At 39.0% G+C, this 27,333-nt stretch overlaps 1 long non-coding RNA gene across 1 annotated transcript in view; it reads right to left on the reverse strand.

Moving 5' to 3' along the window:
- Nucleotides 1–769: 769 nt before the first annotated feature.
- LOC106018692 (uncharacterized) overlaps nt 770–27,333 on the reverse strand; it is a 111,852-nt gene continuing 85,288 nt past the window's right edge. Inside the window, exons 4-12 of the long non-coding RNA XR_011811409.1 lie at nt 13,908–14,056; nt 11,175–13,143; nt 10,651–10,777; nt 3,971–4,050; nt 3,736–3,797; nt 3,381–3,545; nt 2,836–3,074; nt 2,476–2,570; nt 770–1,438 (exon numbers count right to left, since the gene is read on the reverse strand). This is a non-coding gene — a long non-coding RNA (uncharacterized lncRNA). The remainder of the gene's footprint in view (nt 1,439–2,475; nt 2,571–2,835; nt 3,075–3,380; nt 3,546–3,735; nt 3,798–3,970; nt 4,051–10,650; nt 10,778–11,174; nt 13,144–13,907; nt 14,057–27,333) is intronic.

Consider the following 27,333-nt stretch of genomic DNA (forward strand, 5'->3'; position numbering starts at 1 on the left):
ACTTTTTCTGGTAATTGCATTTTCTCTCTGTTGGTTCTCTTTGTTTCTCTAACAGTCATCCCATGGATATTTTCATGAAGACATTCATGAGAATAGAGAATGCACTTGTAGAGTGTCTTGTAGAGACAGGGGAAGAAATAGGTTTCTGAGGGCTATATTCACCATACCATGCCCAAGGGACTTCATGTACTGTCTAACTGCACTGACTGATTTTAGCAGAAAAAGGCAAAATCAAATGTATATCCACAAACTGGGAGATAGATAAGAGGCTGTTGTGCTTTCAGACTGCGTTTAAAAAAATGGAAGCAAAATGGAAGCAAACTAATTGCTTTTGCTCTTATTTACTGTTTCTTAAGAGTCTTTGGGAAAACACTGATTTTCCCTTTAGTGCACTTTTCCCGAAGTTTAATTTTCCAATGGCTTGGGGCCTCTGAAAGCCTATTTTAAAATTCTGGTGACAATTTCGCATTCTGGAAGGAATTTGAACGTGTTATTGCATGGTCCAAAATATATCAACTGCTATAGATTATGTAACAAATATAGTTTAACATATAAAAATGGTGTCATTACATGTATAAAACCAGAAACTTAAGAAAAAAAAAACCTACATTTTTAAATATAAACTCATTTGTCAACTCTACTTCAATAAAGAAAAAAATATTTTAAATATGACCATAATATTTCTTATGAAATACCTTTTATGAAAGTAATAAAAGTATAGGAAAAAATATCAGTAGTATAGTATTCTGAATATTAAGCAATCATCATTTCTAACTACAGATAGGCAGACAGTTTTTGAAGTGTATGAAAGATAAGATTTTCTAAAGCCTCGCTGAAGATTGGTGGGAAGCTCCCACCGACCATTTGTAAGCCACACTGAAGAGCATGGAAAATTCTAACCAATCTAATTTTTAAATTAATTTGCTCATTGTTCAAGATTATGCAACTCTAAATAATTTATGGTATAGCAAAGGTTTATCCTATTTTATATTGCATAATAAAAGCGTGCAAACACTTTATGTAAGGTGCTCTCAACGGTCAGTTATTTGTGAACCAATTTTATTATTACATTAGTGAACACTTGTTATTCTTGAGTCTACATTTGTTTTGTGTCACTGGCTATATTAAATTGGAATGTTTCCATTTCCTGATTGTTTTTATTTATTTATTTATTTATTATTTTTCTAAACAAACCCGTATATAAATGTTAAGTTAGAGGTACAAGTACAAATGACCTTGTCTTGCCTTTTCTTCCAAACAAAGTCAGGGTTTTTGTTTCAATACCTGTAAACAAAATTTTGGAGTATTCACTCAGTTCTGGTGGCCAGAACAGTGGTAAATTACCATCTCTAAGGCTGGCAGAAGACAAAACTGCTGAAGTAAAGACATTCCCAGATTGGTAGAGAATTTTGAGCTGTCTCTTGAGCCACATATGCATCTGACAAAATCAGAAAAAAGTACAGAGCTACAATCGTTGCCCCCAGGCCCACCATGGACATGACACACCAGCCAGACCTGTCCTGAGCAAGCAGCACTTGCTTGAACCAAAATACTGCGCAGCCACTCTCTCACCAAGTGCCTAAGACAAGCATTTCTATTTCCTTGAGCCCAGAGGTCTTCAGCACAACAGCATGGTAATAGCTTTACGAGTGAACACTATCTCACAAGTGATAGGATATAAACCTGTTTTTAGAGAACCGCTTGCAGTGCCGTAAGTCTGTGTCATCATCCCTTCCACCAAACATGTACACTGAAGGAGCCATAAAATTCATTCACATCTTGGAGGCCCCTCTTATCAAATAACAATAAATGAAGCTCTGCAGGTCAAATGTTGATTCTAAATTGTATCCTAGTACTGTTTAAATTATAAAACTATGAGAAAGCTGAGTATTGTCATTATCATTAAATACTACCCCTAAAAACGCATAAGAAACATTGCCGATTGTTCTGGGAAGGAAGTTACTGCTATGGAGATATTACAATTACCAAGTACTTTATATCATTTAAAGTATATATTTAGCTTAATTGTGGTAAAACTAGATCGTATTCTGTTGATTTCATAATTACTAGAAAAACTGCAAAATAAAATACATGTTTTGGGGGACTGAGAATTTGATGTGGTTTATAATCAACAACATTGTTCGCAGTGACGGATCTGAGTATAGAGAAATTATTTCACGTCGCAGCACTGGGGCTAACACTTGCTTTTCCACTTGCTTTTCATTACCATTGCAAAGTAGTTTTCATAGACAGTGCTTATTTTAGTCATGGCAGAAACTAATGAATTTTTCAGACTTGTGTCTGGGTTTTATTATACTCCTATACAATCTTTTATTATACTCCTACAAAATCTGTTTTTTATGTATTGTACTATCAAAGAGTGGGCTGAGGATGCCCTTACTTCCCTTTGAATCTTTTTTACAACTTTATAATTCAGAAATTTAAACTTCTTTTTACCCATTATGAACTGGTAACCTCTGAGTCTGGCCTTGGTTCTCCCTCTGGGTCACTGTGAAGATTATCTGCACTACAGTTGCATCCAGAGCCTCTGTAGTTTGGGTCCTGCTCTTCTGAACAACATAAAAACAAGCCTGTAAATAATCCCCTCTCTCAAGAGCCTGCAGTCTGGTATGTTTACAGGACAGATTTTAGGGATGTAAAAGGACAGTTGAGCTAATTCATTTCAAACTAACATTCATATCTCTACTCCGTAGTGGAGAGTAAGCACAACCTAAGTGGGTAAGACAAGGGAGAGCAGAACGGGTACTAACTAAGTGATAGGAAACAGGAACTCTATTCCTCCCTCCACACCGCTGACATGAACGTGGTACTCACAGCAAGAGACCCAGCAGAGAAGACAAGACATCTTGAGTGAGAAGCTGTCAGTCTGAACATCATTTTGCCCTTTCTGCAAAATCCTCCTTCACAGAGACACGACCACCACGGGTGTGATTCGCAGCCCTGCTATCTGTTGGAGCTTCTGGAGAACCTCACCATAAGGTGGAACATGTGGCTGCCCCGTTGCTCAGGGAGGATAGGAGCACGGAATGTATTGATTAACTTTGTGCAGTTTTCTAGTGGAATATAAAGAGGTAAAAAAAAAAAAAAAAATGGGAGGAAAGGAAAAGGAGAGTTTGGCTGATACAAGGCTCAAGCAATCACCAGATACTAAACACTACTCTGTTTCTTCTACTGCTTTCACTTAAGTGGTCAGGTCATTTTGCTCCATAGATCATTTTTCTTATTGGAAAGAAAAACAACTGGCAAAGGTCTTTCTTACCTCAACATTTCCTCTGTTCTGTGTAGGATCTGAGTGGAAGGACAGTGTTACAGATGTGTGATTGCTGTTTTGTACGAAGGTGTCTCCTGCCACTACTTACATGGAACTGGCTGATTCCCTAGGAAGTGAGTGAAGAGCAGGTAGACCCTGGCGCAGTTGTTGTCTGATACAAAGGCATGGAGAGAGCAGCACTGAGGAACACACTGCGTGTAGGCTCGAAGTTTGCCATTCCTTCCTTGTACATTGGGGGTTTAGTGAATACCATCTAATGAATGAACAAGGAAAAGAAAAGGCATTGTATTGGTAGGACGGTAGATACTGCAGTAACAAAGGGCTTTGAAAAAGTAAACATAAGTAAACATATTTGAAACAGTAAAAAATTGAGCTTTTTTTTTTTTTTTCTTCTTTCTTTTTATCCTGTATGTCATCCATTGTTACAGATAATCACTCCGTACCTATGCCATACATGCCTCACAGCCTCACGCATACACTGTCCTGGCCACTTCTTCTGGGAATACTACAGTAATAACAACAGAGAGACAAGTGAGACAATAATGCTGGCATTTAAATTTGCAGTTACTCAAATTAGTTCTAACTGACAGCTGAGCCGCTACTTTCAATAGAGAAGTCAATACCTCAAAGGTCTTGTTTTGGGGAAGACAGGCAAAGGTCATGATTTCTCTTACTCACTGTGCTTACTCTGGCAGAGAAGGACTTTGAATTGTGACTGCTCAATACCACTCTTGGGGCAGGGAGAAGGAAACAGGACACTGAGAAAAGAGCAGAAATAAATGTGTGGTCAGTGCTGACCCTCTGCAGGAGCAATAGGCCCTCAATCTCTGGGAAAAGCTGCTTTCCATGTGCTCAAACAAACCTGTGTTTTTCAGGAGGGATGGGGATGGGGGAGGGGGTCCATGACAATCTGTATTGTGATTATGCAGCACCAGAAAATGTACATAAACTGGCTTTAAGCGACCAGCTCGAGTACATCCAGGGTAAAACTTTCTGGAGCTGCAACATCCACATGGGAAGCTGAGTAAAGACATGGGGGTATTCTTCACTGAGCTCCGCGGTGGAGCAGAGATACTGTCAGCAGCGTATGAACAAGCTAACGTGAAGCTAACTTAAGTATCTGATGGCAGTCAGGAGATATCCTCAGATACCAAGCACTGTGGGACTGGAAATGACAAGGCTGCATGGCCTCTTATAAAACTGTACATCTAAACTGGTCGTGCTGCACATGACATGATAACAAAGAGCAGATGCAGTTAAAGCACTTATATTTTAACTTGAGGGTGGATAAACCTCTCAGCTGAGAGTCACATACTGACAGCCATAAGACACAGATCGTGTATCTCAGAATACCAAAGGGAAAGCCATGGGAGTAGTTCCCCGATGGAAGATGGTAACTGCTCTGTGTGATCTCAGGTCTTCTTCCAAGCAGGGTTAGCAAGCAGCAGTGCACCCAGCTCGCTCCTTAATGATGGAGATGCAGCTGGGGAGAGCAGAGTGACCACACACATGGCCCCATGGCAAATGCAAAAAGGACTCACTACTTCTTCTGTTTGAAAACTGGCAAATAGCTGGTAAACAAACACAAAACAGCTTGACAAATTTCACAGGCTTTCTGGGGAGAAAATTAACAAATGGACCATCAGGTGGAGCAGGAGAACAATCCCCTAAAAAGGCAGACTTTTACTTCCACTGCTTATGGCAGGGGTCTTCTACGTGTGAACACCTTTACTACATCAAATCAAATGAGAATAATGCATGCTTTACTATGGGATGAGGTAATGTGACAACTCAGGCAACATTGCAGACCAAAGATAACTTCAAGTTCTGTAAAATGGTTTGCATCTGCATACTTTTAGGCCATACTTCAAGCAGCTTAATAAAAATTATAATGTGATTTTTAATATCATAACCTATAATTTATATTTCATTAACTACTCAAGCTCAATTTTGATACTGTAAAACTAAGCACATTCTTTTAAGCATTTACTCTCATCAATCAGTTGATTTTTCTGACACATGGCACATCTAATTCAGTGGTATTGGATCTCTGTTTTTAAATAATATTATGTTTTCCAGAATACCGATATGGTTGCATTTAGACATTTTTAAAAAAAATGTAGTGACAGCCATTTCAATCAAAACCAAGAAAAAAATTTAAAAAAACTTTCTTTATGTGGAATAGCAGCAACTGAAATAAGTCAGAACTACGAAAAACAAATCCAGTATTGGGATACTTTGGTTTCATTCATACTGAAGTTTGTTGTGTTGCAAGAGTTATATGGGCCCCATGTATATAAGTTAATACTGCAGTAGATCACCATTGCCATCTCCTGGTAAATAAACCATATAACTGTATTCTGGAGCTTTTTCTAAACAGCCATATATTGTACAACTGTACAGAGATTACACCATAAATAGGCAATAAAGGATTTAGGGTATTTATTGTGAGACTATCATTGCATTTTTATTCTTTGCTCACATAAGACCTTTATAAAGAACTGCATTACCGCTGATAAATAGTGGCATTTGTTCTAATGCACTCCTTACGCTGGGAAGAAATACTGCCAGTTATGACTCTGTAAATTAAGGTGAGATGATGGGTATTGTTGTGATTGAAACAAATACCAGTGCTGTTTAAGAAAAACCCACCATAACCAAAACAAATGCACACTCAGAGAGAAGGCATTAGTTTCCCGTGTATTGTGATGAGAGACAAATACAGGACTGTGCTACAGTAGTCAGCCAAGACAATGTCAAGCAGTGCTAAGCCATACCATGAGGTGACAGTAGGGATAGCAGCAGTGACAACAAGAAGCTGTCATTTCACTTCCTGGTATTTTTAAATCTTTTATTTTCTTGCCATTTTAATCGTCCTTCCCATCGTCATTTCCCATTCTGCTCTCCCCCTCTCATCTGTGCTCCCTTTTGTCTTTCTGCAGCTCCCTGAAACCTCCCAATAAATAATATATCTCCTCTCCCACTTGGAGGGGCCAGCAGCGGGCTGATCCTGAAGCCAGCATCAGCAATCCCCAGCAGAAGTGCAGGTGTGTCACACCAAGGGCCGTAAATCCTCACCTTGCTGGGCAATCGCTCACAGTCACGTGGGGAAGGAGAATGAGATGTGTCTACAACTCATTACCCCTCGGACCAGAGTGCAGCTTTCAGTGCGATGCTGAGCCTTGATAAATCATCCTTTCAATCAAATCAGTAAACAGAGAGAAATGCTATCTAACTGGCAATAAATTTCAGGCAAGTTCAGCAGGGAATGACAGATTAGTCGAATGTTTGTGCCTTGCTTTGTTTGTATACTGAGGTGCTGCTCTCTGCAACAAAGAAAGTGAGCTCCTGTATGTGCAGCTGCATACGCACTGTCAGTACTGCCCATTAATGACACGGAACAACCTCTTTAACAAGTTTTTGCTTTTTCCCATAGAAGCAGAAGAAATGTTTGTAACATTCTGGCAGAAGCTAGAGCTGACGGGTTTCTGACAACGCTGAACTTTGTGAAGCCAGAGTTGCATCATGAAGAGCATCTACCTCAGCATGGCCTTTGCAGTGGTGACAATTTGATGCGTTTCCTTCAGCCACACACCCAAGACTACAGTAGATGGGGTCAATTACAAACACTGAACACGAGGATGATAAATGTGGGCAAGTACAATGGTATTTTAAAGCTGCTGCAGTTTCAGAAAGAGTGAAGATTTACTGAAGCTCAGAAACAGCTGTGAAAAGTTGCAGGGTGTAGATGCTGGCTGAAAAAGAGAGCTTGGAATGGGAGCGTGAACGGGACCTTGAGAGACTATGAGAATGGTTTTTTTCCTCATCAATTTCATACCCTCACAAGGGGACACAGACTTGGTCTTAGAATTACAAAGGCATTTAGAAACCAAAGTCTCTGGCAGGTTACTCTTAATGATCATAACAGCTATTAAAGCCAAGAGGGACGAGAAAACACAGGCTGAATTATTAGATCATCCCAGGGGATCTGGAATCAACACACAGTGCTAATGGTATCTCCAGTCATTGTTATTAGATTTTGCCTAGAAACTTTTCCCTGAAGCACCACTGCAATTATATATTTATTAATTTATTTTTATTTGCTTTAGCTGTTCTCCACTCTTTATAAATATGCTTGCTTCCTATTGAAAAGAATAAAGTTGTCTTGGGGAGAAAATGGCATAACATCAGAAGTCTAAGGATAGAACCAGTGGCTTCCTTTGGAAATGGCAAGGAAAAATATAATATTAGAGGAAATGAGAAGACAGACAAATTAGAGACTGAAATATATTATCTTGTATTCATCTGCAACTGAAAAGAAATCAAGGACCTGCTCATTCTAAGGGGCTGAGAAGAATACACGTGTCTCAACGAAACCTGGGCTTAAAACACTCTAGGAAAGAAATTGGAAATGCAATTCCCACCATTTCACCTGTGATAAAGTACCATGTTTCCACAAAATGTGACAGAATGTGCGCCTGTTGCCTCCCATGTTCATGCAGGATTGAAAGATGAAGGCTCCAGTGCAGTGTAAGTCTGCTCCCATATGAATAATTTGGTAGCCAAGGTTGTTCTAAAACATTTTACTATATCAAACCAGGCAGCAATACAGTGCTATCATGGGCTGGCAAACTTGGGAATCAAAAAATGGAAGTCCAGTGGCACCAAGTATCAAATGCATGCAGGACAACAGTAATGAATGGTGCAGTTAATTGTTGCTGATGCTGCTTCATGCACTTCCTGATCCCTGCTTACTTGACAGCACCTGCACTGCTGAATAACGCTTGTCTGTTTTGTGCACATGCTGGGACCTGCACAAGGGAATCGACTCAAGTTGCTATCATTTTTACTCCTTCCAGTACTAAATTTCCTGTCAAGGAGGAAATAAACTTTGACTATTCTCTTATATTTACGTTGCCTACTTCCTTCCAGGGAACAGTTTGACTTGGCGTGCTAGAGTCGTTAACAGCAGCTTGACCATCATCAGTTCCTACAAATCATCCAACTATAAAACTTAAAGCATGGCGATTCTGAAAGGCACTAAGTTTACAGTGTCACAAGAAGAAATGCAGATATCCTAAGCTCTTTAGGGAATATACATATATACATATATATATGCACATGTATATGAGAAAGCGAGCGCACACCTTCTGTCTACACTAATAACCACATTCTATTTCCAAGGCTATGTATGCATCAAGAAAGTAAAGAAACCTCTCTGACCTTTTCCTAATGGTTTAAAGCTCTAAAAATCAGAAGGTGGAAAATAACCATAAGCAAGTTCTTTGCACAATGTAAGAAAGGGCTGTAAGACTGACCTCCCCCTTTCCCTTGAGACTGTATTTTCAGTAATTGTGCTTAAAATATATTCCTGAAAGAAAAGGGGGAGGCAGAAAGGGAGGGAACAGGGATATAATAATATTTCAAAGACTTCCTGAAACACAGATCATTGCTGGCTGTCCATCTTATCTTCCTGTTCCACATTTCTGAGGATTGGGAGTTTACTATTATGCACTGTATATTTTCCTTTACATGCATGGGTGGGAAGACAAAGATTCAAGCCTTTACGTTCCAAAAGAAGGACATTTTAATACAGTCTTTGGGACAGATAAGTCAGAGGTACGTTTGAGAAATGCAGAAAAATATGTCTTCACAGAACTGACTGTACTATCTAACAAGACCTATACAGCAGGATTATACTCTATGGCTTACGAGAGTATTGATCTGTGTGTACTCCTCAGTGGTGTTACATTCATTTCAACATTGATCTCCGTTTCATTACGCCACTGCATCATGCACTCTCAGTGTCATCTGAGTGCCACTCTAGAATCTGAGTGTCTTCTGTGCTGTCAAGATGTACAAATGCATTGTGCAGCTTGCAATTCAAAACATCAATTCCAAAAGCCTGTTTATTCACACATGCATCCCCCTTTTAAAATAATACCAAGGACCTACCTTGGTAGGTCCCTCCAAAGCAAGGTAAATATATAGTGAAGAAGACGTTGCTAAGTGCTTTTTCTTGGAGGATTTTTTTACTCTATGCATTGTTTGTGTTACCTTTCAAAGAAGCTTGAAAATACCATTTCTTTCCCTAACGGCTTCTTTCTATTCCATTTGGAAAATATTGATTTTGCTCCCCCCTGTGATTCTTATGCAGCACAAGTAAACATGGCTCTGTTTAATATATGTCCAAGTCTGTGCAGTGCCATCAAATTCACTATAGCTCTGGGAGAGAAACCAGCCCCTTTGTTGGTTTCTGGTATTGCTACAACACAATGCAAAATATCACAGTTCCTGCATGTCCAGAGAGGTTACTGGTTTTGTGGATTTGCTCATGCATGCTTTATTCTTCAAAGCACATGGCCGGGCACCAGGGCCTCATAAATTCTGATGTCAGCTTTAATAACACACTGTTGTTCAGTTGGTGTACAGTTACAGAGATACAAGAATACACGGACCAAAAGCTAATTGCACAAACCGTTGTGTACATACAAGAAAAAAAGGTAGCCATTATACCTAATGTGTTAACAAAATGATACACACAATCCTGGGCTTATCACCTAAACCTCTGCTCCATATTTTGCTTACGTTTCTATTGCTGTAAGTTAGACATGAGCCTGTTGTCATCAGGCTTATAAATATGAGGACAAAAGCCCTTAAAAAGCTACAGCAGCTCCCTGCAGGGATTGTCTCCTTCCCTGCTGAGCATGTCTTCAAGATCATGTGCAGACTTGCTAGTTCCCACTGTATTCTGTAATTCTGGGCAAAAGATAACTGATCTTGCACCTAATTATGCCTTCCTGTGGAGCTAGTGCAGGGCATCTCAACATTCGTGCCTCAGCCATTCCACAATAATCACCCTCGACTTCACTGTGTGATGTACTCGTGTGTCCTATCCTTCACATCTTTGAAACAGGGATAATATTTACCCAGCCGAGTGGAGGAAAATGGTTAGTTTTACTCTCCCCTACGTGTTGTAAGAGATGTGAACAAACTGGAAAAAACACCTATTATTTTACTCTTCCTGATTCCCAAGATTATTCTCTATAAATTCCCTTATTCTGCCTTCATACAGCTCCTCCTTGTTCTTGTCAGTATTTCCACAGTCAACCTATGCTCTTATAGCCATTTTTCTACTTTGAAAACAGTAATGCCATATTTTATTGCTGCCAATCCGAGCCTCAGCACTTCAGATACTGCACCACGGACCCTGATCCAATGTTTAAAGATGGGAATCTTTCCAAGGACATCCTTAGGCACTGGCACTAGATCAGACACTATATGTAGGGACGGATTTCTCATATCCTTAGGTTAACTTCTGAAAGAAAAAGGCTCTATCCAGCAGGAGAGTTACTTACCAAGCTAATATTTTATGCATTGAGCTCCAGAGTGTCACAAGATGATTGTAAGTATCACAGCAGTCAGCGTCATTCCACATAACGAGTTACCTCTGTTAAATTGTTACCTCACTTACAGCTGAAGAGACTAATCGGGAAAAGAACAAAAAAATACTGTTTATGCACTGCTGTATCACAATGCACTACTGTTCACATCTCTGATTCCTTTTCTTACAAAGATTAGATCTCAAAAAACACCAGAGGACTTTTACTTGCTTTCACTGCCCTTTTTTAATTGCATACAATAGGAGTTGACAGACTAACACTCCGGGAGACATCATTTTCACTGAAACTGCATATAAAAGATTCAGTAGCTGTGTAAATGTAAATATGTAATTTATAGAAAGGGCTCCATCTCTTTTAAAGTATGTAACACAATTCTTAAGTTACAGCATCAACAAAAACTATCATTCCAGCTTCAGCAGTTACTACTATGGGCATTAGCTGACCACAAGGATACACAGTCCTGAGCAAAAGCAACATACTGGCCAGTTCAAAACCACTGCTTGTTAATACATGTTCAAAGGATACATTCGGTATTTCCTTATTAATTTTAAAAATGTGTGTAAGGCCATCCCACAAAGGGATTGGGGCTTGCAGTAGTTTGCATGTTCTGCATTCAGACACTGAAGCTGTTAATGCCAGCCCTATGCCAATCACCTTGGTTTTCTCTCCTGGATGGCAGAGCATCCTTTTCTCTGTGTTGTGTCATAATGATGGTGGAATTGAGGAGGAGGAGGAGAAGAAAAGGGATGTCATTTCACAAATGATTCAGCTACAGTCATACTTCTCTTTCTACTTATTTCAATGAGTATCTGACAATCAAGAAAGGTGCAATTATCTAAAGTAAAGAAACTGCTATATTAACAGAAATAGTCTTTTACCACAGAGATTAAACATGGAATTTCAAGGGCTCATTCATCAATGCTTTGCTTACATGTTACAGATAATCTCTGAAAATCAGTACAGTTATACTTCTGGGAAAAGACAGTGATTAATGGGATCCTGCCTCTGAAGGACATATTTCAGGTGAAGAGAAACAAAAGTAGAATAGACAAGTGGCAAAAGCCAACGAGAAAATCTCTTAATTGTAGTCATTGTGAACTAATTCACAGATGGGTTATAGGAATACACAAGCTGCAGAAAAATGTTCTGGGATTTTATGCTCTTTTAGTTTGTGACTACAGCGAAGAAATGGCCAGTCTACAGGGTTGCCATAGCAATGTAAACAGTTATTTAAAATGCATTCCTAATGCTGGAGAAAACTGCACAGCCAAGGCTCTAAGCAACAGCATATTGTGCAAATAGGCCCTTCCATTCCCTTCACACTGAAACTTTTAGGAAGTTTTGCTGAAGAGATGTACTGCTTCTCCTTCCTCAGCCTACAGCTTGTCTTTGTCTGTGTCTCAACTTTCAACACCCCTTTCAATTTGCAATCTGCCTGCATTTCACTTTTACTACCACTTGTCATCCAACTCAATCCATGGATGTCTTATTTCCCCAACTCCACTGTTTTCTTCCAGTTTCAGAACTCAGCAGAGCTGCCTGAAGAACTGGAGATTCTTCCACATCCATTGGACACTGGAGAAACTTACACAGGTTCTGCATTTACAGCCTTCATAAAGAACTTCAACCTAGTATTGAAGGGCAGCTATGAAGTTAAGGTGCATATGTCCACAAAGACTTCTCATAAAACTACTTGTGAAGCTTGTCAGTGAAACTAACAAAGAAGCTTTACCAAGAGAGTTGGTCAGCTTCATTGCAGTGAACTTCTCTGTCACATTCACAGCCCCCAGAACTGTGACAGCATAATGACTTTGAAAATGTAATTTATTAGCAGTTATCATAATAATAACTGTTGGTCAAGAATGACTAATTGTACAGAATTGCCTTGATGGACACGGTGCTCTGCTGCACATTCAGAATCAATGGCTAGTGCAATTAAACCTCAGCCCTGTGTTTAGATATGTGTCACTCGATTGTAACAGACAGCCAAGTAACGTTAATTTACTAATTACCTAATCTTCTACTCCAGCATTCAGTCAAATAAACTCCTGACAGAAAGGAGGTACATGCAGATGAAAGGAGAGGAATAGGAGGTATAGAGGGAGAGGCAAAATAAACTGTGAAGCTTTCAGCATTTCCGAAGTGCCCCCCCACAATGGCACCACCACTAATGCCTGCTCTTCCCTCTGCCCCATTCCAAGTTGTTACATTCCAGATAGATGCCATTTTTGTAAGTCCAAAAAATTCAGTTAGATGGAAGTATTTCAAGTTCAAGGAGATTATACTATGTCCATTCACCATGCAAAGTTTCTTCAACAGATGGAGGGAGAGTCAGATGATCCCAAAAGGAAATCAGTGTTGCAGAGGAATGCAGAACAATCCCAGGGCTGCTGGCACCTGGAGCAGAGGGAAAGATCTTCCCACAAAACCAGGAGTCTCTGGTCTTCCCTTACATGGGTATAAACCAGAAGAAACTCAAGTCAAATTATTGGAATTTCCTAGGTATAAGATTGATTACAGAAAGGGAACATTTACTCCCATGATAACTGTTCCCCATCCTTTGGTTTATCACCCCTCCTCTCCCTCTTGGCATGGTGCAGCACAGCTCAAAATTTGGATGTGTTCTGAGGCAGCCCATCTGGGAGCCTGTGCACTGCACACCCACACACAGCGTGTTCAGAGCAGCAGGTGCTGAGAACATCTCTTACTTCCAGTGCTGCAGGAAGCAGAGCTGGTTTGGAGAAGGAATTAAAACCAAAGCAAAGAACATCATTACAGCCGTGCCCACTGCTCCTGCTATTTTTAATGTGGTGTTGGCATTTTCATTATAAGCTCTTATTTCCAGGTTTTATAACTCAATCATAAAAAATTGCTGAGGGCTAAATATTGGCAAGCAGCTCTGCTTGCCAAAAAATGAAGTATTTCCACAGCACAGAGAGAGGGATGGAGTCTCTAACTCTGCTTATTTCAGTGGCAAAGTGATTCTGACATGAACGAGGCTATACCAACAAGCAGCCTTTGCCAGAAACTTTGCATGATATGCCAGAAGGCCCATAGCCACATGCTAAAGCCACAGGCACAGCCCTCAGCTCCTCAGTCCAGAAACAATCAAACCACAATATTTTTCCTCAGCCTTCAGGTATGATTTGCTTTTTGCCTCAGATCTATTTTGAACGAAAAAAATAACGTTATACTCTAGAGGCGCTACTCACCACAGGTCTCCAGCTGTTTAATTGCCTTTGTAAGAACCGGAGCTCAAGGTGGCAACCAGGAGAAGTGGCACGGGCACTGCCTTGAAGTTCTCCTGGGCAGCTCTCTGCAGTGCAGGTGACCTGGATGGACCACGGTGCAGAGCTGGGACCTGAGATGTTGTGAACAGAAAGATGAAAAATGAGAAGCATTACTGAAGTGATACATGCTCTCAAGTGAATAGCTGCAGTTTCATTACAAAGTTAGAGACAAACGGAATGGCCTCCACTTTTTTTTTTTTTTCCCTGCCGGACAGTAGCTGTAAAAATCAGTTGGAAAATGTAACCATATATATACAAATATTTTTTAAGAATCCAGCACTATGACTTTACTGTGACCTTATCACTCTGCTGTGATAAAAAATGAAAAATGGGAAAATAATGTCTAGTAGAAATAATGGGAAGACAGAACTAGAGAATACCATCACCTCACAGCCATTCCTGCTCTTGTCTTACAGCTCAGTGATCTCATCTGCATGAATGGCTCTCATCAAGTTAATGGCTTTATGACAGTACTATGCTATTTTAGACACAATACTTTATGCGATGTTTTTAAATGTAAAATTAGAATTTCTTGAAAATCAACAAAACCTGAGCATTTACTAAGAAGAATATCATTTAGTAAAAAGTAAAAATTAAAAAAATGCAAGCTATATTTCATTGTAGGGTCTGCCTCTTTAAAGATCTAAGTGGTGTATACATGTCTTTGTTGTGTGATGCAGCGGTTACCATGGAAATTTATATTTTTTTTAAAGTTTAGTGAAGACGATGCAGTCAAAAACATAAATAGCCTGAGTCCCTGGCACAGTAAATTGTACAATGGCATTCCGGAATAAATTTACATGGCTTTTTTTTTTTTTTTCTGTAAGTAGGTATTCAACACTAATAATTCTTTGTGAACAAAAATACTTTAATTTTCTTAAGAGAGCAATTATAACTTTTAACTGTACATGCTCCTGGATAATATTAAGTTATATGGTCCCTCATGTTCTCTTCATCTCTGATTCCTGAAAGACAGTGATCCAAGCTGTACCATATGGGAGAGTCTCCTGAAGTATTGCTTGTGTTAAAAGTGTTTGTTTGTTTGTTGTTTGTTTAAAGTTTTGCAGGAATACCACCAAAGAGATTTACACCGTGAGGTTTTTTAACAGCTTATATAACAGAATCAGAAAATTCGTTTGGAGTAAGTGCGAGTTATAGGCCTGTTGAGATCTCATACATATATGCTAGCCTGGAAGCTAGAAAATTCACTTATGTTTTGATTAGAAAAATAAAATAATACTTTTGAAGTTGAAAGGTTTGTTTTTCCTTACCAAAGCTCCAGATAATGCAATATCTTGTCTCCAACAATGGGTAAAACAATGCAGCCAAGAAAGAATCTAAGAACAGGGCAGACATTGATGAAATACTTTATATACTTCCCCCAGCCTAGAGCCCTTTGCATTTCACAGACATCCTGGGCCAGACAGAAGGACAATGAGCTTGTCCTTCAGGCCCAGTAACCTTTCAATTTGCTCAGCATCCCAGAGCAAGAAGTCAGAGCTGAGCTACAAGGCTGAGTTGCATCAACAGTAGTCATCACAGGATCATAACAAATATAATGTTGCTTTGATGAAAGGTTAAATGACTACTTTTGCTAATGATACATGCACAGAAGTAATGTATGATATATGGTCAAAAATGGATTTAAAATGTTTTAGCAAGATGGACAGAGTAGGTTAGTAAGAGAGCACGTTTAGCTGAGTCGGTTTTGGAGTTACTTCTCGAGGATAAGGGCCATTGTATCTTGCAAGCAAGTTGAAGAAACCAGCAACACAGCTATCGACAAAGCTAACAAGCTGAAGCTGATCCTTCTTTAGCACTCCTGCTCTGTCATGGACTGAGATCGCTACTTGGAATTTTTCAGTGAAAGAATATCATCTCAGGTCTTGGTTTCCCTTGGACTGGGCAAAAATAGGTTCTCTCCGCAGCAACTTTAAACTCATTAGGATGAATCTGGCAAAGCAACAATTTTTCGATTGGCCAATAAAAGTGATAAAAGTCTCATTCCTGGAGAAATGAGACCACTCCGGCACCCCGACCTATCTTTTCATCTGGTACACCTCGGTGTAGCTCTGTTAGTAAAAAGAGACTATCCGTGTAAGTATCACTTGAAGACCTGACTACTTCCAAACTCACAATAGGAATATGTTTAATAATTAATTTGAAAGTTACAGATCTTTCAAGATTAAATAGTTGAATTTTTATGCAAGCCATGTGAAATACTGGAATATTTTTTTTTCTGTCTTCTTAAAGTCTTTCACCGTGACTGGTATACAAGAGAATTTTTAAAAGAAACGGACCAGCAAAGAAAAACTCACTGTCCTGTATTTTATGATCAGAATAACACATTCCTTCCAATTGTCCTTATTAATTTATAAACAGCCATGATCCTAGGTTGTTCTGGTCATTCAAATTTATGATCAGAATAAAATTACTCTCAATTGAGTGAAAAAAAAATCTCTGCTCCAAAGATTCATAACAAGTGATAAGTATTCACTGGACTATAATTATGTCTTTCTTTTTTTCCTGTGCTGTTCCAGTGTTTTACTATTTTTTTTTTTAATATCAACATTTTAATTAAGCTTTAATCTTCACAGCACCAAACTAAATTAAAAGTATCTTCATAGTGTTGCTTTGGTAACTAGCAGAAGGGGGAAAATTACCTTATCTGTTTGTTCACCATGTTGCAACTGTAAACATCTCAGCTGTGGTCTTTAATCTGCACATTTTCACTTAAAAAAATAAAAAGATGTGTCACACTGAAACCAGTTATCACTGCTGGAACCACAAAGTGCCCACAGTCCTCTAGTGGGATCTCACTGTGATAGTCACTGACACACATACAGTTGGGAACTCTGCTCCAGGAGATTTAAATACCAGCTAATTAGGCAAGACACAAAAGAGGCAAACATAGGTGGAGCAGCAGAATCCATCACACAAAGTCCCCACCTTTTCACCTTCTAGTTCCTTCAGCAAGGAGTCTGCAATAAAGCAGAAATTATACATAAACTTCATATGAGCCTCCCAGTTTCTTGCACATAACAAGTGACCAATGTTCAGACATACTTGCCATATACCTGCCATGTCATTGTCCCAGTTAACGTATAGGTAAAATACTAAACAACATTTTGTTGTGGAAATGGTAAGAGGAAGGGGAAGAAAGTTATTAGACTTTTTTTATTTTTTATATGAGATACCACTCATCAAAACAACAGTAAATTCTCATCACCTTAGACAGAAAAAAGAAATACTTCATAAGATCAATTAAAAAAAAATAATAAGCCCACAGATACTGGCTACAGCAGCCAGACCATACAGTTTAACCTGAGCTTCTGCTACCTCTTTGGGAACAGCCCTCTAGACTGAGAGCAGTGAAGAGCCATGCCATCAGGCTGAAAGGCTGAAGCAATGTGCATATCAGCATCATCCGAAGACACAGCAGGAGCTCTCACATCTGCACAGATAAACTTTGCCAGCCGTAGGACATAAAACAGCACACACCCCTTCTCCCTAGCTCTGCTGCTTACGGTAATCCTTCCTAGGCAAAATCCTTTCCTCCAGTACTCATTTGCACTGAATCACATCTCTTGAGGCCAGCAGTTTTGCAGGGGAAACGGACTGCATGCAAAGCGATACGGAAAAACCTCGCACCTGCACAGCTGGCTCCCAGCCGCCTCTGCTGCCTGCCTGGGGCTCCAAGGCCCTGCCTGGCTTCTTGGGGAGGCAGCTGCTCTGCCAAGGGCAAGGCTGTCAAGGTGTCCGTGAGCACAGTGAAACTTAGAGGCTCACTCATTGCACACGCACTGAAGATTTGGCAAATTCCCCCAGACAGAACCATTTCCAGCCCCTCGCCATTGGGTTTCACTCTCCGTGTGTATTTTTTCAGTGTTCCCAGTTAAGCAGTTACAGCCTCAAATCTATCACTTTAGTTATCAGCTAGGTCACTTGCTCAACTTTTTTTTTTTTTTAAATAAAAGGTTCACTTAGCAAAAGGGGTTTAAAATGTGCAGAAGTCCACAGGAAAAAAAAAAAAAAAAAGCCATGCTACAATTCTGATTGAAACTTGCTTTGAATTTTCATTTTATTTTCAATTTACAACTTAATAAACATGAAACATCAAAGCCCATAAACCTAAGGCATATAAAAAAGTGCTGTCAAGCTGTGACAAAGTCAGTGTTCACCAAAGATACATCTTCTCCCACTGAGAGATCCTAAATTTGAGGCTGAACTGAGAATGACAGAACAGGCAGCACTGAAAGTCAAGTTCGCAATTGGTGAAATTTCTCTGTTTTCCAATTTTGATGGACAACAAAATGGTTGAAAGGTACAATTCATTTAGGGATGTGAGAAAAATGACAGAAAATAGAAGATACAGATTAAAAACATTAGAACTGTCAACTACTGAACATAAAAGGAGGGAAAATAAAAGACATTTTATTTTGCATCACCTTTTTATTATGTACTGGGAAAAAACCCTTTTTGCTCAAGTCACACGTACTAAATACCTATCTTAATCTTTCTTAAATAAGCCATGGAAAAAACAGATTCTTAAACTAAGATTAAATGTAGGCCTTGTGACATAGTAATTAAATATGAGCAAATGATGAAAACGAAGTCCTGTCATTCAGTATTCAAGAAGAAAACCTTTCCCCAAAGTATTTTACCCAACAAATCCTAGTTAGAATCATGTAAACAGATGAGCTGCATTGATCTCACTAAGAACAGCCTGAACCTTTTTATTATGTAATGGCTTTTTTTTTTTTTCCCCTCTAGGAACATATGTCTGTAAGGAATATTCAAGCAGCACTTAAGCAAAATAAAATTACTCTGTTCAATACACAAATTATTTCAAAAACCTACCTGTGTCTGTAATCAAGCCATAGGCTGTTTGCTGATTGCTAATTGTTACCATCATTTTAATTATTTTTTTTCACCTAGGAAGAAGAAACACCCCTGCAAGTAACTTGTAAGTACTGCAGCAATGATCTGAATGCATCAGGGTAAAGCAGCCGTCAGAAATCACTCAGATCAATGGTGAAAGTGCAGTCAAGCTCTTTGTGTGTACTTAGCAAATATAATTATTTCAAACCTCAGCGTGCTTCCATGTTTCCTTGTTATTGCTGCTAATGTGTAAACAGCAAATGAAACCCTCGCTGGGCGGGGACCCAGGCTACAGACTGAGGGCAATATGTTAACCTACGAGTAAAGTGCTTTCCACCAGGAGCATCCCGTAGGATTCGGTATGATGCATGAATTGTAAGAGCAACTGTGGCCACAGCTGGATTCCACCTGTTTGCCTGCTCTGACAGATGTTCAGGGCCCTTGAACCCCTCGCTAACTACCAGCTGCACCTTGGTGAGGGAATGGACCTCATTACCACACAAGTGCTTTCCTGAGAATATTGCCAAGCTGCAGGAACTGCCTGACCTGTCAGCCTGCTTGTCGGACTAATCTACCCCAGAGAACCACCTTGACATCTAGACCACTTCCCCTGAAGGTCTCACGTCAGCACAAATGCACATCTATTTGTCTCAAGCAGAGATTTCCTTTGCGGAGCCTGCCTCTCCCTGACTGAAGAGCAGAGAAACACGTTTGCTCGTGCCAGCCATAGTTTGACGCGCATTTACCCACTAACAGCGCTAGATTACGCAGTGCGTGCTCATCAGGGCTTACTCCTTCCCCCATGGAGCAGTCTCATCATCACAACCATGCAATGAATTGGATCAGGCAGCAAATCTAGCTGAAAAATGACCAGAGAATTAAGTTTGCAGCACGCCAAATTTAAGCAAGGTCCTCTTCCCACCCTATTGAACAGCTGTGCAGAGGGGACAGCATGGTCAAAGAAAAGCTGAGAAGCCAAGGGTATAGCGATTCAGTGACTAAGTACTGCCTCAGCTAAAGTAGCTTTCCAAATATTTCTTGTATAGCCTACTGCCAGTAATTAGCTCTCCCCATAAAAGACAGAGAACTGACACTGTCATTGGCCTTGTCTGCAATAGAGTATCTCTTCTATAATATACAGTAGTATCCCGGACAATTTACTTGCAATGTAAAAATAGAAATAATAAAAAAGTCAGAATTCATATTAATATTTGACAGCTAGTCTGTACAGGGAAAGATTTTCTTTTTAATAAATGTCATTTCTGTAATATTACCCTAGAAAATTAGCAAAAGAAAGTATGTATTTAATACAATGATCACTATTAATTGCTTTCTCTCTAATGTCAATCTTTCCTATATATCTGATTACCTCCTTTTCAGTAATTGAAGAAAATTACCTTGTCAATTATATTGCTTTTCCTGTGCTGAAATAATAGAAACTAAAAGGCAAATTCAGGAGAATCCCATTCCAAATATGCACTGGATGCTGCCTTAAAACAAGCACTCCTAGACTAAGGCCATTAAAAAAAAAATAATCTAGATTATGCTAGGTGGTAATCCAGACAATTCTGACTATTTGAAATTTGAAATCCCTCGTGCTTTTGCTGCATATTCCTGCTCACATCATTTGTGCTTCTCTAAGCCTAGTTTCCATTTTCTTCTTCTATTCTTTTCTTTGTAACATACATTAGTTTATTTTTAGCTTCAATAAAGAAGTATCTCAACATCATATTTTCATAATTTCTTTCTTCCCAGCTGCTGTATTGCAGGGGAGGTCATATTAGAAACTCATGCATAACAGTTTTGTCTCCCTGCAACCTCGAACAACTGTTCCATGGATGTAATATTTTGCCTAGTAAATTATAATGTGATTTTCTTGTTAAATGTATTTCTTCCTTGAGATAATTGTCAGAAATGTAAGATGGTCATCAAGCTCTCCCTTATATTTAAGGAGTTTCTAGGCAGACTCACAGATTATTTTGTTGCTGCTGCAGTTATTGTTTTTGCAGTAAAGATGGAACCATCTGTTCCTTTGAAGATGTGCCAAATCAGTTGAAAATAATTCATTCAGGTAGTCAGTGAACCACAAAAGCTGATGGTTTAAGATTCTGGGAGGTTTCAACAGTGAACACCAAAAGCACTTTGCCCTGTTTGGATTAGATTTTGTCTAAGCAGTGGACTCTGAGGAGGTCAGAAATGTGATAGCTGGGTAAGAATGATTGTCTCTTTCTATCTCATTCCCATATAAACCTACTCTAATGAGAGTCAACAGCTACATATCATGTGAACATGACGAGCTCACGCAATTCAAGGATAATTATAATTGATGGCAATGACTTTAATATAGTCCCACATGTCAGAAATATACTGAATGGCCAAGTCACGGCTGTTTCAGTTGTTTTATATCCCCATTTGCACTCTTTTGGCAAGGATCTGCATTGATGGCCATATCTAGTATGGGTATCGAGAGCAAATGTCTCACTGATGGGGAGCAGTTGGGCAGAGCAAGTGTAGGGCAACAAAAACACCAAAACAACTTGTAGTAGAGATGTGACTATAGCACTGATATGAATCTAGAGCTACCTGGTGAGTTTAGAGAAGACAATGACCCATTTGTCACAAACCAGCATTGAGAACACAGACCATTAGCACATGAACATAAAAAAATCCCGAGGGCCACCAGAGCCCTTAACCACCACTATTTGCAATAGTTTTCTGAATAAACAATTGTAAATTAATAATAGTAGGTAACCAAGAGAGGAGAAATTCTAGGGCTTTTTCTGCTCTAGGTTTTATTATGACAAAGAAAAGTCTGCATGAATTTATAACCAAGTGGGTTAATTAAATATTACCCCTGGGTATTTGAACATTGAAGAGTGTGTCTCTGTTCTGCAAGGAACACATAAACCTTCCCAGCCTGATGCATTTACTTTATTATTTACTAACAAAGTTTAGTTTATTTATTGCAAGAATTATTTATTATAAGCATTGTGAAAAAATAATGGTTGAATAAGGTTTATTCACTTGCTTTTTATAGTGATCAGGATAGCACTTTTTAAGTAACAAAAAGTATTTTGTAACATTCTTTTTTTTCTGTAATAGATTGGAAACAACTGAGTACAAACATGACTGATATTGAACAGTGTTTAAAAGCAAGGATAAGAAAAGAAATAATGTTGCATTAAAACCCTGCATTACACCTTCCATGGCTGTGACATCTGAACATTCATTACTATGTTGTTAAATAGCTATTCTATCAATAGTGCTAGCATTACAATGCAGTAGCTTAATTAAATGAAGTTTCTTTCATCTTTTATTTATTAGATTTTCATGCCACACTAATAAAAAAAAGATTTGCATCTCCAATAAAGTACCCCAATTGCCATATTTCTTTCATATATTAGTAATCTGTTAGTTAATATGCATTTGCATTTTCTATATTTTGTTCCTGATGGATTAATATGTCACTGCAAAACATAAAAACAGAGAGCAAATCAAAATATTTACAGCATACTATAATTTCCTTTGCAGCTTAATGTCATCATTAAGTAACAACTAAGCTTATGAATTAATTTTGCATGTTTGTAGGTCATGTGGACATGTGGTTTACTTAAACTACAATTTTCATAAGAGCTATTATCAGTCGCAGTGTTAGAAACCTATACCACTGAAAAAAGAGATTTCAAATGACTTTGCTATATACTAAAATGAATTTGAAAGTTGCTTTGTCTCATGACTTAGAGACAAATGTTGTCTTCCTCCTGAACTGAGAAGAGTTTTAGGTCTACACCAAAACACCAAATTCTCATTGCAGGCATTGTGATTCATCAGATATCCAAGCAAAACCTGCCAGTGGTCAAGAACATGCAGTTATCTTCTTTACTTTATCCTCTCTGCACTTTAAGCTATTCTACTTTAATTTTTAAAAATTTTCTAGATCTCTCTCTATATGTTTGTACTTTGGCTGGTTATCTTTAAATAGACACATTTGGATTTGTATTGTGTGACATAATCCCGTCAGATATAGATTAGCAGGAGGAAGGAATCAGAAGGGCAAGATGAATTCAGCTGATCTCCCTGCCCTGCAGCAAGCCATGGGGAGGCAGGGCCACGTGCCACATGCTCTCTGCAGAGAACTGATTTATCAATGCTTTCCTGGGGCTTTTCCTTTCTGGGTATGGGGCCAGCATGTCTCCCTCATTGAGCTGGCCTGTGTGCTCTTCCTATACCAGGAGACCTTCTGTTCATCCAAGATACCAATCACCCAACATGGATGCAAAGAAAAAAAAAAGATTTGTGTTGCTTTTCACATTGATCTTGAGACAAATTAAGATGCCCAGCTGCTAATAGCAAGGATACTGTACAAACAGTGCAGTATCTTGTGGTTTTAAAATAAAGAAAGCTATTTAAGCTTGGCTAGGGCACAAGCTTAGCACAATCTGAACAGAGACTTGTACCAGTGTAGAATTTGGCAATATTTTAGGGCTAGAGACTTAAGAAAACACTTATTGGCAGCAAGTTTCTGTCTGGAAGGAGAAACAGCTTCTAAAGGTACTTGTGACAGGAAACCATTTAGAAAAAAAATATATAATTTCCTGCTTGAGAGCAAGTGAGTAAAGAAAAAATTAGTGATGTATAGGTTGTAAATCAGCCTGCCCACAAGCATGGAGTTTGCCTTTGGCCTAAATTTAGGGGAAAAAAATGGGTGAGTATTACCATCACTTAGATAATGATCCCTGGATAACCTTAAGAAAAGACATACTTGAAGGTGTTCATATATCCAAGCCTTACTGAACTCTATTCAAATAACTGTTTTGATGACATACAGCTCATCTGTGAACAGTTTGGGCCTTCTGCAATGTAACTATAACTGAGGACTACAGTGCTCTAACTAAAACTTCTTTAAGTCATTACCAGCCTCTTAATAGCAGACGGATTCAGTACTGATCTGCATCAAATTCCAGTTAACTAAGATTGTCACTAAAATAATTTTCCGGCTGGATGTAGCACACAATTGGCTAGCATCAGAAGGTTAACAAGCATTTAATTTCAGCTCAAATACTCCATACAGTAAATGCCTTAATCAGGCAGCTCTCATTAGTAAAAATCAACAGCCATCCATTTTAAGCTGTAGCACTGACCCTGCATTCCAGCAGTCTGGAACTGAGTACCGAATACCTGTATGTACATGAACGGACATCTCTATTCCTACTAACTCAGTGAGAATGCACATTTGCAAATCATGGGAGATTTAAAACTGAATACATAATTATGCCACAGGGAAAAATTTAAGCTCATCCTGTAATTTGTAACAGTTGCACTTACACAAAACTCAGGCAGCTCTGGAGTAGCAACAACACCAATCGCCATTGATAAAATAATTTAGTTTTAACAGTGCAAGCAAATACTTAAGCAGAAATCTAATCAGCTTTAGATTCCCTTCAGACGCCTTGGGAGGCCTTAAAAAGTCATTGAAAACCCATGGCCTTGGAGAAAGGGATCATAAGAAAAACTTTTCAGCAAATGAGAATGGCTACTGGAAAAGGTGCAGCCAGACTCGGTGAGATATTACGCAGTAATATGAAAAGCAGAACCATGGGACAGACCCCACACGGATTTAAGAGGATGTTGCACAGCCATATGCTAAGCAAACGCTCAAAAAAGACATTCATCCACCCCCAGCACAGAAGGGAGCAAGTTAGCGAAGCAGCTTCTCCCACATATGCGAGGAGGCAAGGAGGCACATAGAGCAGGAACAATGCTGGGCTTTCCAAGGAACGCTGAGGTTGATTAAGCCTTGTTGGAAACGTAGAGCTAAAACAGAAGGAGAAAATTATCTTGTGCTCCAGTTTCTTACTATTTTCTCTGTTTGCCAGAAGCTGAATCAGAGTAAATAGAGAGCTTTGTTGTTTTTTTTTTTTTCTTTTTACTTCTAGAACAAACCACTGGCTGCCAAAAAACACACACTGCATCTTTAACCTTAATGATGTTACTGTCCTACATTCTGAAATGCTTCCCAAACCCTCCTTTTACTACCTGCTTTGAACCAACATCTACATATGACTGTTGCAATTTAAAAAATATTATTTAATTACTGTCGTCCATGTGTATGCACAGTAACTCCCATTTGTATGCACACAATTCACTCAGTCTGTGGTCTATAGCTGGCAAATAACACCACTTAACAGCTGTTAAATAGGGTAATCACCTGTTGTTATCCACAGGTAGCTTTAATTCAAATGCTAATTGCTCTCAGTGCTCTACTTATAAACCTGCCCCAATGTCAGACAGTGTATGTGCTGCACCAGATGGATGTGGGACTCAAATGGGTTGAACTGGCCCTCTGCAGGAAAAAAGCAGAATTATAAAAAACGCTTCTGCTCCAGAGTGCCATGAAAAAAAGATGGCACAGGAATTAAACAGTGATGGTCTTTCAGAGAGCAGGAATCCTAGGAAAAAGCAGTGAATGAAGAAGATGAAAAGGAATGCAGACGGGACATTAAGACTTTGTGTGAGCTGGTGTTTCAGCCTGTTTGTGACCAGAATGAGTTAACATTCACCATTTGTAAAATCGATTTGAGAAAATTCAGAAGCATCTGTTGCAGATGCATAACAGGGTCAGTCTAAACAGATAGGAAATGAGAAGTAAACTGCTCAGATAGGTCAGATGTTTGTAAAAATCTGACTGGAAAAACAATTGTTGCAGTCTGATGCAGGTAAATTCTCATTTTTCCAGAGAATTAATTCTTCACAAAAACATCCTCAAACGTTTCCCTCCTTAGTAGAGATGCTTCAAAACCACACTGTACTACTTACTCCTCACAGCAAGGGGCTTCCAATTATTTTTTTCTAATTTATCTCCAGTTTACCCAAGCTCTCTGAAGGCACAGCTTCATGTTGTGCTTAATTTCATCAAACTGTGTGTTGCTGCTAAAAGTGATGGTTTAATTCCGTCTCCTTTCCCCTCCTAGCTCCATTGACATGTCCCTCACCCTTTCCTCATATTAAATTTAGTCATTTGCTGCATTGCTGGAATATGACTCACTGATCCGATGGGAAACTAATTTATTTGGAGGAGAGATATATGGGTGACAGTTAGACTGGATTAAGCCTAGCATGGAACGGTGCCCTGAATTGTCCTGTGTTTCTTGCCGCTATACAGAGAAGTTCCTGGCTGCACAGCTGTAGGCTTTATTTTAGATCCCAAGACTGTAAAAGGGCCATTCATTCAGTAATTCTGTCGGATTTTCACACTGTACTGGAATGACTTCCCTGTGGCGCTCACTGAAGGCCCGCTTTTTTGTAGGCAAATGAGGCCATCCATCAGTTGTTCAACAGCAGAATCTCTTTGCTCAGTTTCTCCCCTTTGATCTGTTCAGTTAAAATAATTCCATTAGGTGCCAAATCTCCAACCCAAACAGCCCTGTCTCTGGAGGGTACATGCCTTGCCATTGAAACTGAGCGTTAACCTCTGGAAGAGATTGTTAGCACAGGGCTACATTTTCATATCCCCAATGTAGTTTCCAATTAAATAGGAGATAAACATCATCATAGGTGAAATCTGGCTCTGAGAAAGGGATCAAAGCATGTAAAAATCAGGTATTAGATAGGCTTCTATGAACTTTTTTTTTTTTTTTTTTTTTTTCGGAGCTCATTGCAAAGTGTAGAGCCCTGGTCCTGGAGAAAGGAGCTGTTCAGAATTTCCAAACACAAATCTTAAATGAGAAAATAGATAGTGCCCCAGCTCTCTGATTTTTTGCACTTGTGCTGAGGTGAGGGAGGGATGAAAACCATGACCTATTAAACCCACTTTGTGTCTTGGTGTCCTTTAGTGCCACAACTGACCTGAACATTCAGTGACAATCACCACTTCTCTGCAAATATTCATTCTAGCAAAGTCAATTATTTCAATCACCAGAAGGAAAGAACTGCTTGTTTGTTTGATAGTTATGACTCAAATTAAAATACATTTCATTCTGATGTCTGTTTTTTTTTTTTTTTATTTTGTTTTATATATTTTGCTTACAGGAAGAGAAGAAAAAGAACAAAATGTTTCATCCTCGTGGCCAATGCTAATGTATGGAGTATTCACTCCCAGATTTTTCATGAAGTGAGTCATGACAATGCACATCTTCAAAAATGTAGGAAAGAACAAACCATCTTTGTCTTAAATTAAACTCAATAAGGAAAATTATAGCAGCTGAGATGATAGAAAAAAATTGCATGTACTTACAGTAAACGCAGATGAGATCCTCACCCACATCTTACTGGGCACGGAAGCTTAAGTTTGCAAAGGCAGAATATGAGATAAGCTGAAAGTACTTACTTACAGGTGGAAGAAAAAAAGTACTACCCACGGCATGAACAGACAGAAATTAAAAAATTCCTCTGCAAAGCAAAGTTTATGAGATGAACTGCAGACAGCCTGCAACTGCTACAGTGGCTTTACATATTAAATGATATATAG

This window comes from Anas platyrhynchos, chromosome 9 (assembly GCF_047663525.1).
Source record: "Anas platyrhynchos isolate ZD024472 breed Pekin duck chromosome 9, IASCAAS_PekinDuck_T2T, whole genome shotgun sequence".
NCBI classification, from domain to species: Eukaryota; Metazoa; Chordata; class Aves; order Anseriformes; family Anatidae; genus Anas; species Anas platyrhynchos.